Genomic DNA, 15258 nt, shown 5'->3' with positions numbered 1-15258 from the left:
ATTAAGTTCCTATTGGTGTGCATTATTTTCACAGATGACTGAATTTTGCTTTTCACAGACATTTTCATTTAATTCAAATAAACGTTTGTTAAACCCTGTCTCCGTCTACATTTAACGTCAAACGCAAATGAATTTGAGTCATTTACATTAAATTGCCCAAAGGCAGCGGTGTATCGGGTGTCGAGTTAACAGAATTGATTACATCATATATAAAGGCTTTCCCGAATAATGACATAATAGACAAATCGAACAATGAGACAAAGTTTCGCAGAAATCAGAAATTCGTGAAGTGAGCGTGTTCGGTTTGATGTACGAATGTCTTTTCAGTTCACTCGTAATCCATCACCATAGTTTATAATGTAATTTTCGTGAAAATAGTTAACACTCGAATTCCGCGAACTTTTCGTTGGGTGCGCCAGAAACGTGGCGGTGTTTAGTATTTAAACCGACTGGGCTTTTCACGTGAAAAAAGTAAGGAAGTGATATCACTAGCCCATGACGTCAGTAACAACTGTGCGCCCACTTAGTACCTACACAACTACGCACTGTGACGTGGTACAGAACTGAATCCTGAAGCTTTTCAGGAGTATTACTTTTTCAGTTCAAGACTACGAAGCGATGAGAACAGCTTTAGCAATGTTAATGCTATGTACTGCGAAGTAATGCAAAATCATGTATTTGAAAATTGTATCGCTTAGAAATATTAAGTGCTTCAATTAAATATCTTCGAGTCTTAGAGTCTTTTTCTAAGCCCAAAATAAAGATCAGGAATATAAAAACTGCTTTAAGATTTAAAGTGCAAAATCTCCCACTTACGAACTCCTTTTTGGTTCGGTTTTATTGTATAATGTGGCAAATTAAGTTTTTTGCAAAATAATGGTAAACCATTTTATCTTTTGTACCTAAATATCGCGAAATAATGATAAATGGTTTTTCCTTGCGTAAATTAAAACAGGCTGCATCTGATATGATAAAATATATTTAAACGGACAGCATGTGATATGGTAACATACATTAAAACGGACTGCATGTGATATGGTAACATACATTAAAACGGGCTGCATATGATATGACAACATACACTAAAACAGGCTGCATGTGATATGGTAAAATTTTATTAAAATCATCTAGTCTTATCCGGTTGTCATCTACTATGATAGAAAGAATAGTGTATCAAATTTTTCTTAGGATTTATTTATTTTATGAATCATTTCTGATTTATAACATACTAGCCCTCGGCGTCGCCCGGGCATAACGTAGAGTTTTTCGAAATCTAATTTATTTATTTATTACTTTTCGGGAACTCGACAGTTTACATTTATTTCAGTTTGTACATAAGTATTATTTAGCCAAAATAAAATCAAATTATGGATTTCCTCCTTGTGACTTTACCTCTACTGAGACAGATGTATCATTATATTGTATCATTCTGACTAATGTATCATTCTGCCGACGTAATATTTGCGGTGAACCCTTGAATTCAACAGGTAAGTTTAACAGGTAAACTAACAGGTAAGTTAGATTTTTATGAAGGGTGGCAGCTTTTATTTTACGTTTAATGTTAATAAAACTATTTGTTTGTATTCTAATGTTATTTTTTTAATTTCAATTCCTTAATTGGATGTTGTTTAGACTTTTCTCTTCTTTATTTATGCTAATTTAAGTACTTATATACTGCTCACTAACCCCGTATGCACGGGCTTTACGGGTCTAGAGTTGTTCAAAATAAATGTATCTTCAATCAACAACAAAAATTAGAGTCTTGACTTGTGCGGTGAAGAAGGAAACCACGTGTTTCCTTATAACGCCGGTGGGAAAGATTTGGGGTCCCCTCCAAGGTAAGTTAACAGTGTCAGTGAAAAGAAAGACATATTTTCGCTAAAATAATCGCGCTCAGCTCAGGATTTTCCTCAACACTGGCTTGATAAATTTATCAAGCCAGTGTTGAGGAAAATATTTGGTGATATTTGAAGATATTTGAAGGTATTTGGGAATTCGACCTTATTGCCATCTGCTTAAGGAGTGCTATTGTTAGTGGCCAGATTTTTAAGGTTGGTGTATCGCCTTAAGGAAAAATATAATAATTGCACGAGAGAAAGGATGGAGAAAGATAGAGACGACCACGCTATAAAAATCTAGTCATTAAATAGAAAAATTGTGTTCCACTCCAAAGAACTGGTTTTCTAAAATATGTATTTCTAACTTTTAATGCAATGTGTTACAAAAGTAGTTGGATAATTTCGATAAGAGTAATTAATATAGATAGGTAAATAATGGTGAAGGATAAACGCGTGGTTGATACTTTTTGAATCTCCCTGATGAAAGAACAGCATTGAGAATCGTTCTCAACCTTTCTCTTTCTTATTCTATTTCACTCTCACTCCGTTCAACTATATAACATACTCCAAAGGGGTATTTTCACAAAACTATGAATATCGTTAAAAAATCGTGAAGATTTAAAATGTATTTTGTCATTACGATTATCGTACTAAGAATATGTAATTTTCATTCATAATAGTTAACTTCAAAAACGATCTAAAACTGTTCATTCTGAAACATTTCTAACTGGCTACATCGTCATTATGACATATAAAACGCCAATTTCGGTATGACGGCTGTCAGCAATGTTAATTAAACAAAAGGTTAAAATACCCTATCGTAGACGCCATAGACCCACTGCTTCCGGTCAGTTCATACTATTCCTACATATATATGAAGTATAAAATATGTTGTACGAAAACGAAAATTTACTTAAACAGTTAGTTCTGGCTTCATGAATTTTTGGAATTCAGGAATTTCTAGGTCGATGCAACTATTTTCAGCTCAATGATCAATAATCTGATTCTTCGATGATCTGTATCAATGTTATTAGATACAGATCTTTAAAATATCATATCTATCATAGAATGCGACCAGATATTATGTTCTTTCTTTCATATTGTTCAATAAAAAAAGCATAAAGCGTTCCAATCATTCCATCTACCTGGAGGTAAAATAAATATACTGAAAAAACCGGATAGTGTCTACAGTAAGCTAGAAATGTATATTTTATCAGCCGTGTGAGAATTAATACCTTCATAACAAATTAATTAGTTAGATTACCAACCCTCATTTCTAGGCAATTAAAGCTTAGATAATATTAAAAAATACATCGTGCTATGCTATCAGTATGATAAACTCGTATAGCAGTATGGCAATATAAATTAGTATTCCCCTTGTGGACGATAAAGCGCAGTATATATCTTGTTCACTTTATTTGTTCGCCTTAATTAGTGGTACGTAATATTTTAATGATTAATACTTCAAAGCAAAGTATAATGCTCACGTAGAAGACATCGGGAACGCTAGAGGAAGACACGCAACGATCAATTGGTTCAAATACTTGAGTCGGGCCAAGTCAAGAGTCAGAATAATAGAATATTATGTGTAAATGTGAATAAGGCAAGTGGTGTGCCAAGACCGGGTTGTTAGGTGGTTCATCACCTCTGCCTACCATCCCTTCGGGAAAACGGCTTGATGGTTTGTTGTTCTTTAATTTGGGAGTGAGGTTTGGATATCGCCACCCCAGGAACCATTTATTGGATAACCAACACCTCTGCCATAGATCACCCCAAGTGGTTCGCTACGTTTTTTGATTTAGCAGAGGTACCCGGGTTCATCGGGTGAGGTGTGTTCAGGATGCGCTAGCCCACCAGCTGCGTGGTATGCCAGATAGAGAGGCTAGTTTGGGGAGACCCTTTGTCCTCTCCAACTGGTCTCTTGACCCTTCGCCTTGTGCCGAGGTAAATATCCATATGTCCGTCCCTACTGCACAGTCTGGACACGCTGATCCCTAGATTCCTACCCAACCCTGATACCTTTTACCTTCCCAGAACTTCCTCTCCTTCCTTTCCTTAAAAAATATCTTCCACACAGCATCCTAAAAGATGCCTCCTGTGTGGGGTTAATGTTAAAAAAAGTGAGCTTTTTATAAAATATTTGTTGCTCTTTAAATTACAATGTCTTCAAAGTTGGAATTTTTAAATGTTTCAAAATTCTTTAAAAAAGTAGCCACTAGCAAAATACAGCTAGAGATGCTTTTCACAGAATAACAAAATTTTGCTCTTTTTTCTTTTATTTATTATTTTTATTACCGTTTTTTAGTTCTCCAAATTATTAGTTATTATAAATATTATAATGTCCCTTAAAATGTAAACTAGTTAAACTAACAACATTTTAAAACTAAATACATCTTGAAGGAGTTTGTTTTTTGTTCAAAAATATTTAAAAGTGTTACTGTCATAAGGAGGATGGTGCAATTCCGCACATACAGAGAAAACACGTTCTTAATAACTAAAGAAATGTTCATTTTTACATTTTAGTATTCAAGAGTACGGCCTCCATACTTTAAATAAGTATGGAGGCCGTACTCTTGAATACTTGGTACCTGTGATCTTCAACAAACTAAATAAAAGCTTACAAATTGTGAATAATGAGAGACCCTGCCCTAAAATCATAAAGCTGTGGTTAATAAATGATCAATCCATGTACCTTTGAACACCTTAATGTAAATTCCCAAACTCTTTGTTTTTAGTGAGGTGCATTAGATATATTATGTATTTACAATTACTCGTTAGAAATATATTTTACGAATGTCTGCAATAAAATAAAATCTGTGAAATGTACCTACTTAGAAATAAGACTTACTCATGTATACATAATCATACAATGTTATAGACATAGACTTAAGATATTTTGATTCGGTGGATCCTGCAGACAAGCTGGCATGTGACAGCTTTGTTGGTCTACATATTTTGTTAAGTAAAATAAAAATTAAAAAAATGTCTAAAACACAGAGAATTCCAGATCCCTTAGCCAGTGGGACTATGACACCCCTGTAATTGGGGTTTTTTGGAGAAATAAAAAATATTCAGGAACACCTGATTATAATGATTTTGTTATTAAAAATAGCAAAAGACATTAATATTTTCAATAGCTTTCCTTACTACGGCTATAGTTAAAGTACGGTTCAACTCTAACTGTGCGCAGAGTGTGATCGTATTGAATTCGTCACGGAGCGAAGCATTTCTAAAATAATAATATGATTTTCTTTTCACGATTCATCTTGAAACAAAATTTGAAAAAGCAGAATGTCATTATTTGTTTGTTCAATATCTTAGGAAATAAGAACAAAAAGATGCCTCGTTTTTATCCTTTCTTGGGGCTTCCAAGACTTAAGATACTCGAGACAAATTCAATTACTCCCCACATTTGAAGATAACTCAATTGCTTGGAAAATACTGCCTTATAGAATTGTGGCATCTACTCTCAAGAATGATTTGTTTTGTATTTACTTTTTGTTAACCTGCAAGAGCACATATTATCACAGGTCGTTGAAATTTCTATGTGCTTCGGTATTTTTCAAAATAATACAAAACCGTGATAAATAGTTTATTTCCACAGTTTGAAGAGCTTTGTCGGACTTAAACAAGAATAGTATAAACAAGCGCAAACCCGTCAAAATCACGGGATGTTATAGTTATAATATGTAGGATTTGTAAAGCTGAACGTATTTGAGAAAAAACTGGCCTCATCCGGCTTATCAAAAACAAAATCCCCTCACAGCTTAAACTGTGTGAATTGTCATCCTTCGGTCCAAAAATAACAAAATGGTTATTAGATACAGGCAGGACTGATTCCGAAGTATTACTTAAAAATTTAATCTGATAATTATTTATCACGGACGCCTAGTTGTATCTTTGCCTTTACTTATTTATTTTCTCTCAAATTTTTTACCCAATTTTTTATTTTTCTTATATTCGCCATTAGTGTATTACCTTCTTAATTTGCTTGTCATATTATTCAATAAGATAGTGTTACCATTATGTAATAGTGTTAGTATTATGTATTATGTAATGTTACTGTGATGCAATCGTAATTGTGTAAGGACGGGTTGTTTCGGAGAATTTGAACAATTCATCAAATTTCAACGTTCATTTTCAAGTTCTGTGAAAGATTTTTTCAAGTTCTGTTTTATTTCAGTTTTTTCAAGCAACTAGCCTACAATGATATAATAACAGAACTTGAATAGGACTTTCACAGAACCCGAAAATGAACGTTGAAATTTGATGAATTGTTCAAATTCTCCGAAACAACCCGTCCTTAATGTATGATAATTTGAAACTTGTTAATTTGATTTTTTTTTTTTATAGTGAATACCTCACAAGAGTCCCAACTGCTCCCGTCTGGAGCCAGTGAGACTATGGCATCCCCAATTGGGGAATGTTGTGTGGCTGAAGGTAAGTGGGGAAGGGAAAGAGGAAGGTGGGGAAGTACCTGGCTATTCAGATCTAGTCACTAAACACGGCTAAAGCCATTTGGAGCAACGTTTCATTTCTGAATGGTGGTCTTACACCAGGGCGATACTGGTAGTATCTTCCACTCTGGAACGTGAAGCAAATATACTATATATTATTTTAATTAATTAATTGTGAAATAACACAAATTAATCAAATAAAATTTATTTGCGCACGCGGGGTTCGAACCCGCGACCTTCGGAATGGCAGTCCAATGCGTTACCACTGGACTATGCCGGCCGTCATAGTCCAGTGGTAACGTTTTGTCCTAAAACGGGAAACCTTCCTAGTTGGACAGTCAAAAGCTTCCTTTCACGTAATGTAATGTATCTTTTCAAAATAAATAAAATGATCTATATAATATTCGTAAACTTTAAATATTATTAAAATTTTAAAAAAGTTTAAAAACATATCAAATGAAGAATTAATTAATTAGTAATTTTAGTGCTAACTTTATAGCTTGTAAAATAATTATTATTTTTATGCAATTTATCGATTTTCTGAACAGCAGTTCTAATTTTGAAAATCGCTGGGTATTATGCTATTATGCTGGGTATATGGCTATTATGCTGGGTATACATTTGCGAGACAAAACGCGAGCCATGGGAAAGGAACTCGCGTAGTAATAGTAGGAACATGACTTTACAAGACGCACGGTAACACGAAATTGGTGTTTAAATAATATTTTATTAATACGGAGTAAAATATATTTTTAAATAAAATTATTTCTTAGTGCAATATACGCTTCTATTTTGAAACACTTTGTGTAATGCTTATGACTTTGCTGTTTCAACATTTGAACATGGGAATTTATAGTCTTAGCTAGTTGCGTCATTAGGGAGACTTTTTTTAAATTTTGAAAATTTGCCAACTACTTCAGTCTGGTTAAGTGCATATTGTTTTTTTTTTTTATTTCAAAGGTTTCTGATTTCTGATATCAAATACATCTGATATAACAGTGGATATTAATTTGAGATAATTTTTTTAATACATTTAAAATTTTACAAACTCAACAAATCGTGCTTTAAAAATGGTCCAAGTGTTGAAAAAATTTGAAAAATAAATTAAATTGGAAATTGAACATCTCCACGAACTTATTCAATATATTTATTCAGCTTTAGTCAAATTAAATGTATTTGTTTTTTATGAAAGAGAGTCGTAGTACATCAAAAGCCAGGCTGTTATAGTTGTTTGAAGGCATTTTGTAAATCCTTGATCTTTATTATAATCATAATTTTGCTAATGAAAAGCGTGTTCAGAAATTAGGCTCAAGGTCTCGTAAAGTCTAATTTCCTTCCTATTCATGTATTTTATTATATTTTATACAAAAACAACCTTTACATTAATTAGTTTGTACTTAATCCCATGAGAAATTACTTTGTTGGAAATACTAAAGCATATTATTAATGAAATTGACGGGTTTTTGCTTTCAATATTTAGTAAACAAATAAAATGCTTATTAATAGGGTATTGCGAACTATGTACACTTTAAATTGATGTGCTATTTGTATATTCATGAATGGAAACGTTATTTGTAGTGTTTTATATTATTAACATATAATATAGTGTATTAGGAAAACAGAACAACAGACATTTCACAAATGCCGGCAAATCTATTTTTAAAATTCCCCCTGCAGATGATATTTAAAAATATTGTTCATTATGAATATTAAATATCATATATCGTGTTTTTATTTTGAATGGAATTATACTTTCACCATAAAGGAGTGTTCTTTTTTCAAAATAAATGAGTTGAAATAGTATGAATGTTTTCAAAAATGTCAAAAATATTAAGGAGTTCATTTTAAGGAGGGATGTATAGGAAACGAGGCACGGCTGTTTATTTATACGTAAAAATCTTAAATATATATTTTTTTGAATAACTTGGTGATTAAAACCTCAAATTGTAATATTTAATTATTGAAGACAATATTAGCAATTCCTAAACGAAAATCTGAAACAGAAAAATCAGAAAAGGATACGGTATCATCTACGACGTCCTAGATGTAATAATGTAATAATGCTATATTTATATCGCTAATATTGTCTTCAATAATTAAATCTTAAATATTATCTGATATTAGAGTTAGAGAGGGGCAAATTAATATTGTTTTTCAAGTAATCAAACTTCTAGTCATGTGCAATCTGTGGACAATGAATGCAGAAATATTCGATTTACACAACTTAACAAAACATATTTTATTTAGTGTAATGATATTTGGTGAAGGTTCTATGAATATAACACGAATGTGGATACCATAATACGGGCATAAGCCTAGTATGGTGGCTGTAGATAACAAAATAATTTTAATAATTTAAATTTTTTTGAATATAGAAACACCAAAAAAAATAAAAATTGAAGCATAGAGGGCTAGTTTTTTCATGTGTATAACGGCGGTACTCTGTACAAGTACTGTCTAGTGCAGCGATTATCATGGAGGCATTGGTGAGATCCAGGGAGTCGGTGGTGGCCTCGAGGTCAAATAAAGGGAAGTAAAAGACTCCGAAGGGCGAGGATTGGCTGAAATGGTCAGAGGAATTAAAAAAAATACATTTTCTTAATGAAATCAAATATGCTATTGCAATAACCTTGTGAACGAACCGTTCAATTAGTAATACATGTATTTTTGTTATTTTGATAAAATTGATTAAAAAAAACAATTGTTTATTAAATTTAAAATGGAACGTTCCCGGATTATAAATAATCTCAGAATGTTGAAAATTCATCCACTTCCATTAGTATTAGTGTGAAATGTGGCTATTGCAATGATTTCCCTATATGCTGTCATACGTCGTCGTGATTTCTGGGGTTTTATTTTGATTCTTAGTTTCTGTTCACACTTTTACCAAAGTATTTTTTTTTTTTTTTTTTAGTTTTTGTTGTTTCTTTTTTTATTTTTTTTAAGTATTTACAATAGTTCAGTTATACAAACAACTTGTGAAATTGATAATATTATAATGAAAAAGGCTACTAGGGCTGGTAATAAATAAATAATAAATAATTAAAACATTTCAATAGGAATGAAATTATAATGTAAAGGAATACTTCGAAAGTGTGTAATGAGGAAATTAAGATTGTGAACCTCTGGTCTAGACTAGAGCCAGTGAAACTATGACATCCACAATTAGGGTATGTTGTAAAGCTGAAGGTATGCTAACATTATAAAATTACCAACGGCTTAATGCTTATATGCTTTTTAAATGGGGAGTGTGCTTTGAAGAAAAATATACTTCGAAAGTGTGTGGTGAGACAGATATCAATCAGCCCGGTATATCAGTCAATCCGTATCCTCGCTATACATGACATTCTTCGCTCAAATTTAAGCTAGCCGCTTAAGTCTTGATAAGCGACAGAATAGTTCAGTCAGCAGTCACATATCCAACTTGATGTTTACCCATGTGAATAATTTGCTTACCTACATCTCACCGAAATTTACGTAAATTGCATTTTGACAGTAGAAAGCATAGATATAGCACTCGCGTAGACTAAAGTCATACACAATACTTGTAATATTGGTGATATTCAGGCTTACAACTTGTATACGGATTACTTTCCAAGCCGCTTTAAGCTCTACATTCCAACCAAGCCCAGCTTAAAATCAACTGATATGCTGGACCTATGACATCCCCAATTGCAGTGAGGCAGAAGGTACACTTCATTATGTTAACGTTATACCATTTTCAGAAATACCTAAGTTTTTTAATGCAGCACGTCATAAGAGCGCCCCATGTCTGTACAGTGTAAAGGCAGGGAACTTAAATTGCCACCCGGCTGGGCAGCGTTGTAGGGCGGGTTATGGTAGGGGCTGTAGGAAGGAATTTATTAATGCTGGTTTTAAAGAGGCCCGGATTATATGTAAAAGAAGCGACCCGTTATCATGAAGCCAACATGACTGTGAAACGATGTTCCATTTGTATACGTCGAGTTTCACGCACGTGCATTATACGAGTATATAATAATAATCTGGCACCACCTGCAAAACCGGTGGTAAAAATAATGCTTTCATCTGTTATTAATTTACTTAAATGGTCGTAAATTTTATTGACGTTTTGACAATAAATTGAATACCAGACAATTAAGAGTCTTTGACAAACTTCCTTCTGTTTGAAAATTGAAGATCCGTCATAATCCCTCAGCCGTGTTGTTGCTATCCAGATTTCGGCACCTCAAACAAGAGGTTCAATTATTTGGGAAATAATCGCTTTCAGTCTAGTACATTTCAGTCCCTTTGGGGTTTCAGTAATCCTCGTCTAAACGCATTACCTAACTGATTAGCTCATTACGAACCCAACTAGTACATTAACATTGATAACGGTAGGATTGCTTATACCTGGAGTTTACCGGGAATTCCTTTCGAAAATGCACCGGCAAATAAATCAAAGCAGTGCTTGTAAAATAATATATGACCACTCTCTAGTCTAGGGATTCCCCCTTATCGTGCTGTAGGTTTCTACTTTTCATACCCACGAGTCAAATATTCACATCGTCAAAGTGGAGATTACTAATTAATTAGAAGATTTATATTTTAATTCTCATCATTAGATGTTCGTATCCTCTGATATAAAACATGATTAATTCTATTTCTACATTCTAGTATATTCTATTTTTCATTTTCATACAAAACTAGTGAGAGGGAAAATTTTTATAAACTCATTTCAAGACGATCGTCGATGACGTGCAAAAGAGACATCAGATCTCAGGGACCACTATTATACTTATACCTATACTTTACTTAAAAATATTTTCCCGTTAAAAATTATTTTTACTTTAATTATTTTTTTTTTTTTAATTTAACGGTCAATACTAATGTTGATTGTTTTTGTTTTTGAAAATTAATGATTCATTAAGCCTAACATATTTTTTCTTTCAAACACTACATTTTGATTGTCAACATTTTTTATGGGTGACTAACAATATCTTTTGAAAATGAAGTATGTAATTTTAATATTTTTTTAAGAAATCAAAGAAACTTTAAATAATTTGGTTACTCAAAAAATTTAACACTGAAAACTCTCATACACGATATCCGGAAACTAGTGGTAAACTACGGCACATTTGGAGTCGATTTTGTGGTACATCTTTTTCTTATTTCAGTTTTCCTTTAGAGTAAATCGAGTAGGAAGTCAGATTTTTGTTTTTCAAATCAGTAACTAGAGAGTTACTATCAGCAGTTTATTGTATTTTAAAATGCGTCAAAACGTATAAACCATATTTTTAATCCTTTAGTTGTAGAAAAAATGTACAGCTTTAAAAAGAAATGTTAAAAAATATATAAATAAATCGGTTCCCTATGTGATGTAGATTTGCTAGTTTCTCGCTTTTACCCTTAGTTTCCCGACACCGTGTATTAAAAATTCTTAAAAAAATTATTAAATATGACATTTTTTCTGTATAAGATAGATCGACATTTTATTTTTCTTTCACTTTGGGCATAATATTCCGTTAACGCATCTGATATTTATTTTAAGCATAACCTTTAAATGTTTCTCGGGTGGCTTAAGTAACATTGTAGGTACCTACGAAAATAAATATCTAATATGCAAATAGATTTCCTTGCCCTCCGAACTTATCCCTATCCTTGGTAATACTTCCCAGTGAGATCTGCCCACGCTCAGTTGGAATTATCTTGAATGCATCTTGCATCGCATAACGGAGGCTGTGTAATCAACGTCCGCAGATTTCCATTTCTTCAAGTCACTGTTTATTGCTAATGACAAGTTAATCGATATCTTTATTATGCAATCACTTTTGCACGTGCTATGCGATAAGCAACCATATAATCATTATTCTTGAAATGGGGTATTTTCAGAGTTTTTTTTTACTCTCGTAAATCTTGATTTTTTACGATAATACGATTGACGAATAAATTTTCTGCAATGATTTTAGATGTGCCGTTTTTAATTCGCTGCCAAAACGACATGTTCATTTTCGTGTTTGAATATGGCGTTGTTGACTTCAAACCAACCCACGTCGGTGACAGCCGTCTTATCAACCAGTAGTGTTTTCTACGTCATAACGATGTTGTAGGCAGTTGGAACCGTCAGAACGTGCAGTTTTATCGTTTCAAATCATTTAAAAATCGTTTTTAAAATCAATAATTGTAAACCCTATAGCTTCTCTAAAGACAAATTCTTTAAAAATTTAACATCCCTGATATTCGACAAAACTACATAAAAAGGGTCGTTATCTACGTAGACAAAAACTATTTTCATTAAATTGATCATAAATATATTTCAAGAAGTCACACCAGAATGACCTCAATACGGCAAATTATCAAAAGTCATTTACTTATCTGCGTAGGAAATTATATTATAATATCATCCAAAAATTAAACATTAAAACTCGCAAAATGTCCTAAATCGGCTTAATAATAACTATGGCTTATTGGCTTGAGTAGTACGAAAAACTGTTCAATAATGTCACTTGTACATCTATTAATGACACACCTAGTCTAAACTTAAAATACAGTTGTAACAAAAACAATAATTTTGTACAGCAAATTTATTGGCATTGTCACGAGCATTTGGTTCCTTAAAACAGGCGAAATGCCTCGCTAGGAACTGATATCGACCTGACAAGACGTAATAACACTTATACACATAATTCGATAGAATGAAAAGCATTGTACACTATATTGAATAATAACTGTTGCTTTGGACTGAAAAAAGTACTTCTGTATATAGCCTCACAATCATCAGGGCTGAAATTTCTAGAAAAAACTGCATAAATCGTGTATTTCATGAAAACCTGGCTCAGAAACTGTATAAATCGTATATTTCATGAAAACCATGCTCAGAAACTGCATCAATCGTGTATTTCTTGAAAACCTGGCTCAGAAACTGTATAAATCGTGTATTTAATGAAAACCCTGCTCAGAAACTGCATCAATCGTGTATTTCATGAAAACCTTGCTCAGAAACTGTATCAATCATATATTTCATTAAAACCATGCTCAGAAACTGCATCAATTGTGTATTTCATGAAAACCTTGCTCAAAAACTGTATCAATCGTATATTTCATGAAAACCATGCTCAGAAACTGCATCAATCGTGTATTTCTTGAAAACCTGCTCAGAAAGTGTATCAATCGTGTATTTAATGAAAATCCTGCTCAGAAACTGCATCAATCGTGTATTTCATGAAAACCTTGCTCAGAAACTGTATCAATCATATATTTCATTAAAACCATGCTCAGAAACTGCATCAATCGTGTATTTCATGAAAACCTTGCTCAGAAACTGCATTAATCGTGTATTTCATGAAAACCTTGATCAGAAACTGTATCAATCGTGTATTTCATGAAAACCTTGCTCAGAAACTGCATCAATTATGTATTTCATGAAAACCTCACTCAAAAACTGCACCAATTGTGTATTTCATGAAAACCTCACTCAAAAACTGCATCAATCGTGTATTTCATGAAAACCTTGCTCAGAGATCATAATATTACTGATGTTTGTTTTGTGCAATCTGTTATTGCTTTCTTCAGGTGTAGCTAATTTGTAGCTAGGTTCCTACCATTCTCTTTGCTCATTTCTACTGTTTCGGTTAGTATTACATGCTTTATACTGTATTATTATTGGATAACAGCCTGTAAACAAATGTAATACAATAATTATTAAAATTACACATTTTCAGCTCGATGATTAGATACTTCAATTTTAAATCTTTCACACATTTTTAACGAGTTCATAGTTTGTGAAAATACTTAATTTTCCTATTTTTATATAACATTTGAACATTAACTAGGTCCGTTTTAACTTCGAATTATGATCAGCAGAAAAGCTTCTGTCAAAATTCCATGCTTGTCAAAAGAACGCCGATGATTGGCCACTTGATGACTCCAACCTGTCACCAATAAGGTTTAAGAGAATCAATATTTTTATCACTAGTAACAACTAAATCGAAACTTTTATCATGCAATCAATTTTGCACGCGCAGTTGAAACGCGATCAAATAATACGTGTTGTTAAATAAACACTACACTGGGTGTTTTAACGGAATTTATATCGATAATGCAGGTTTAGGTTTATCAACAGTAATATTTGTTTACGTAATGATTTTCGTCATTTAATCTAACTATTATACGCTTATTACGGATTCCACATACTGTCGGGTTATTCTTATTTAAAAAAAAAAAAACAAATTTTATTAAAAAAGCGAGTTTTCCTGGAGTGAGGTAGGGGGCGCTGGAGGAAATGAGCTTTGAATGGGGGGGGGCGGTGAACCAAATAAGTTGGAAAGCTCTTATTTAATCGATAACTTTATTATGCAGTGATTTTCGCACTTGCAATTCGACAATCGTTTAACTCGAAAGTAAAATTTCAATAGAATTTTCTCTGGTTTATAGACATCATGGTGAATTCAGCATTTTATTGTTATGATGATGTCACGCCGGAAAACCGATAAAACATTTCACTTACGTATCATAAACTTAATGACGTCTCACTGGCAAAGAATAAAATTTTATACGATTATTTGTTGCGAATAGTGCAAAATATACAGAATCACGTAGAGAGAGAATCTCATCACGGGGATTACGATCTGTTGTATTTTTGAGATTGCTTTGGACATTTTGTGATTAATGTTTTGAATATTGCTTTTTTTATAAATGTATTGTATTTTAGATTAATTTCATGTTTTATTTTATTAATTAACCGCCTTGACGGGCTTTTACGTTGTATTATTTTTAACATGATTGACTGTATGATACAGATATAACCGGTGGCAGCTCGTGACTTTTGGGTGCACCAGAGTTCTATTATTACAAAAAAGTGCATTATTAATTTGATTAAAAACGATTTTTTTTCGAAAATACAGTTTTTGTCTGAAGATTTTCAGGAAAAAATGTACAAAAAACCGAATTTTCGAAAAAAATAAAATAAATATTTGGACGAAACACCATCAATAATATCATTTTTC

Source organism: Hesperophylax consimilis, chromosome 9 (assembly GCF_061612785.1).
Source record: "Hesperophylax consimilis isolate HC1 chromosome 9, BYU_Hcon_1.0, whole genome shotgun sequence".
Lineage (NCBI taxonomy): Eukaryota > Metazoa > Arthropoda > Insecta > Trichoptera > Limnephilidae > Hesperophylax > Hesperophylax consimilis.
The sequence above is the reverse complement of the archived record's forward strand: the minus strand, read 5'-3'. Positions refer to the sequence as shown.